Genomic DNA, 4580 nt, shown 5'->3' with positions numbered 1-4580 from the left:
GTTAATGCTTCGCGTTCGCGAAGGTATTCCCGTGTTCGCGAGGCTGTGGGATCTTATACCTACGCGTTCGCGAAGGTAGTCCCGCGTTCGCTTAGGAGGAGGGAAGTTGGTCATCGCGTTCGCGACTTGGGCATCGCGTTTGTGAAAGAGGAAAGCTGGACCAAGCAGAGTTGTGCTTCGCGAACGTGAGGGTCTTTCCGCGTTCGCGAAGAAGGAATTATCTGGGCAGAATATAAAATTTCAAAGTCGAGGGTTTAACACTTTTTGTGAAAACTAGAGCTTGGGAGCTCGGATTTGAGCGAGGTTTTGAGGGATTTTTAGAGATATCGATTGGGTAATGATTCTTAACTCCTTTTTTCTTATAACCCATTAATCTAAACATGAATTCATCATTTAATTTCGGTTGTTGGGATGAAAATTAGGGGAAAGTTCTTAGACCTAAATTTCGAGTTTTGATTGGGGATTTGACATTGGATTTGGATAATTTTGGTATGGTTAGACTCGTGAGATTATGAGGATTCTGAAAATGTAAGTTTTGCCCGATTCCGAGACGTGCACCCGGGGGCATTTTTGTCACTTTACCTAATTTCGCGTATTAGCTTAGAATTTATTTGTGGAATCAGTTACTTGAAGTGATATTTACATTATGCAATTCAATTGAATAGATTTGGGCCATTTGGAGTCGAGTACTCGTGGCAAGAACGTGGTTTCGGGTTGATTTTGAGCTGGTTCGAGGTAAGTGGCTTACCTAACCTTGTGTGAGGGAAGCTCTCCTTAGGATTTGGTATTATTGATGTTTGAAATGCCTTGTACATGAGGTGACGAGTGCGTACTTGTGCTAATTGTTGGAAAATCCAATTTTTATTAAGTAATTATAATTGTGTTTCCTTTCCTGTTATATTACTTGCAATTTAAGCATGTTGTTAGCTTAGGGAAGCATGCCTAATTGACTTTAATTGCTATACTTGCTCAAACTGCCTTATTTGGATTATGTGCAACATGCTAGGCTAGAAATACATGTTTTACCTTGGTATGGAATTTGAATTGAATTGTCTATTCTTTGTGTTGTTGTTGTGTGTTTACTTTGGGACTACGGGACGGTATCCCGGGAGATCCCCCCTGCGTGTTTACTTTGGGACTATGGTTCTGGTAGATCCCCCTGCACATTTACATTGGAACTATGGGACTGCACTCGATAGATTCCCCCTGTACTGGATATTTACATTTGGGACTACGGATCGGATTTTCGGTAGATCCCCGCGTATTATGAGTTGGAATACGGGACTGCACCCGAGAGATCCACTGGATATTATGTTTGGGGACTACAGGACGGTATCCTGGGAGATCCCCGGTTGTTATCTCCGTGTTGAGCTGTATTCCTTTCTGTGATTATTTGTCTCTGTTATAGTTGTTGTTATTCTTTCTATTCTGTGTTATTTCTTACTGTTGCACTTAGTTGTACTGTCTCATTCTATACTGTTATACCTTATATTTCATTTCATCTCAGTAGGGCCCTGACCTTCCTCGTCAATACCCTACCAAGGTTAGGCTTGGCACTTACTAAGTACCGTTGTAGTGTACTCATGCCCTTTCTGTGCATGTTTTTCATATGCAGATCCAGGTACTTCCATTCAGTCTTATCACACTTGAGGTGAGGCGCTTTCGTAGAGACTTCGAGGTATATCTGTCGCGTCCGCAGACCGAAGAGTCCCTTTCTATTAGCAGTACTAGTATAGCCCTTTTGTATTTTCCTTGTTGATAGATATTTCTGGAGTTAGAGCTTTTTATGTAAACTCTTAGTTTGTGATTCATGGGGTTCCAGATTTGGGAGTGTTAGGTTGAGATTCTTGTACTATTATATGCCAGGCGGCAACTTAAACACTGTTTCATTTTGTTATCTCGGTTTTTAATTATTTTCTTTCCGCAATTGTGTCTTTTTCGCATTTGTTAGGCTTACCTAGTCATAGAGACTATGTGTCGTCACGATAGTTCATAGAGGGCAAATTTGGGTCGTGACAAGTTGGTATTAGAGCTCTAGGTTCATAGGAGTCATGAATCACAAGCCGGTTTATTAGAGTCTCGCGGATCGGTATGGAAACATCTGTACTTATCTACGAGAGGCTATGTAACTGTTAGGAAAATTCCACTTCATTTGATTTCCTTGTCATGCGAGATTTTTGATGTCACAATTCTAAACTTCTATCTTCCATTCTCTCACAGATGGTGAGGACACGTGCTACCAGAGATGATCAGGCACCCGCGACCCCTTCTGGAGCCGTAAGAGGCCGGGACCGGGGTAGAGGCCGAGGATGCGCACACAGTGTATCCAGAGCACCCGTGTGAGCTGCTACCGAGGTACCACTAGCAGTTCCAGCCAGAGTCCAGGCACCTGATACGCCTACTGCTACTACCACTCCAGCACTTCAGGAGACTCTTGCGCAGTTCATGAGCATGTACACCACTCTAGCTCAGGCAGGGTTGCTTCCCCTTGCTGCAACTACATCTCAGACCGGGGGAGGAGCACAGACTCCCGCCGCTCGCACTCCTGAGCAGTGAGTGCATGTTGATAAGGTTCCAGAGATTACTCCTATACAGCCTGCAGTCCCAGATCAGCCCGAGGACAGGGCAACGGTTTTCGAGGATGAGGAGCTGAGGCTTGAGAGGTTCAAGAAGTACAAGCCTCCTGTATTCAGTGGTCTAGCATCAGATGATGCTATAATATTTCTAGATGAGTGCTACCGTATTCTCCGTACCATGGGTATATCACGATCGAGCAGGGATTCCTTCACTACCTTCCAGCTTCGAGGAGCCGCCTAGGAGTGGTGGCACACCTATGAGTTAGACAGTCCGGATGAGGCTGCTTCCCTGACTTTGACTCAGTTTTCAGATATGGTCCTGAGAGAGTATGTTCCTCAGAGCCTTAGGGACGCATGGCGCACAGAGTTTAAGCATTTGCGCTAGGGTACTATGACTATCTCGGAGTATGCCGTCTGTTACACTAGCTTGGCTAGACATGCCCCAGCCTTGGTTTCTACTGTTCGCGAGAGGGTTCGCCAATTTATTGAGGGGCTTATTCCCAGCATCAGGTCTAGCATGGCTCGTGAGTTAGAGATGGATATTTCTTATCAGCAGGTGGTAAGCATTGCTAGGAGGATTGAGGGTATGCATGTTAGGGATAGAGAGGAGAGGGAGACCAAGAGGTCTCAAGAGTCGGGCCATTATCCTGGTGCACGTGCCCCAACTGTAAGTCATCATGGTAGGGGTTATATGAGTCGCCCTATTCATTCAGCTCTTCTAGTAGCCATTGGTATTCCTCCTAGGCCTCAGGAGCCTTATTATGCACCTCCAATATCTAGTGCGCCTCCTGCGCGGGGTGCTTTCAGTGGTCAGTCCAACAGACCTGGCTCGAGCCAGTCACAGTTGCCACGTCCTCCCAGAGCTTGTTTTGAGTGTGGTGATGCACACAATATGGTGAGGGATTGCCCTAGACTTATGAGGGGTGCACCTCCATAGACTTCTCAGCCACAGCGTGCCATGCAGAGTTCTCAAGCTATGGTTACAGCTCCAGTTGCTACCCTACCTACTCAGACAGCTAGAGGTGGAGGTCGGGGAGGTAGAGGTCGCCCTAAAGGGGGAGGCCAGGCCAGATATTATGCCTTTCTGCCTATACTGAGGTTGTCGCCTCTAATTCTGTCATTACAGGTATTGTCCTGGTTTGTCATAGAGATGCATCGGTTTTATTCGATCCAGGCTACACCTATTCTTATGTGTCTTCTTATTTTCCTCTGTATTTGGGTGTATCTTGGGATTCTTTGAGTTTCCCTATTTATGTTTCCACTCTTATGGGAGATTCTCTTGTTGTGGACTGCATTTATCGGTCTTATGTGGTTGCTCTTAGTGGGTTTGAGACCAGAGCCGATTTATTGTTGCTCTGTATGGTAGATTTTGATGTTATCTTGGGCATGGACTGGTTGTTGCCCCGATATGCTATTCTTGATTGTCACGCCAAAACCGTGATGCTGGCTATGCCAGGTGTACCACGTGTTGAGTGGAAGGGTGCTTTATATCACACTCCCAGTAGAGTTATTTAAGGCTCAGCGAATGGTTGAGAAGGGGTGTTACGCGTATCTAGCTTATGTGAGAGATGTTAGTATTGATACCCCTACAGTTGATTCAGTCCCAATAGTACGGGATTTTCCTGATGTGTTTCCAGCTGATCTTTCGGGCATGCCTCCCGATAGAGATATTGATTTTGGCATTAATCTATTGTCGCACTCAGCCTATTTCTATTCCTCCGTATCGTATGGCCCCTCCAGAGTTGAAGGAGTTGAAGGATCAGTTATAGGAATTGCTTGATAAGGGTTTCATTCGGCCTAGTGTATCACCTTAGGGTGCTCCTGTCTTGTTTGTGAAGAAAAAGGATGGTTCTATGTGTATGTGTATTGATTATCGCCAGTTGAACAAAGTTACAGTGAAGAACCTTTATCCTTTTCCCTGTATTGATGATTTGTTTGACCAGCTTCAGGGCACACGAGTGTTTTCTAAGATTGACTTGCGCTCAGGTTACCATCAGTTGAAGA

Source organism: Nicotiana sylvestris, chromosome 10 (genome assembly GCF_000393655.2).
Source record: "Nicotiana sylvestris chromosome 10, ASM39365v2, whole genome shotgun sequence".
Lineage (NCBI taxonomy): Eukaryota > Viridiplantae > Streptophyta > Magnoliopsida > Solanales > Solanaceae > Nicotiana > Nicotiana sylvestris.
The sequence above is the reverse complement of the archived record's forward strand: the minus strand, read 5'-3'. Positions refer to the sequence as shown.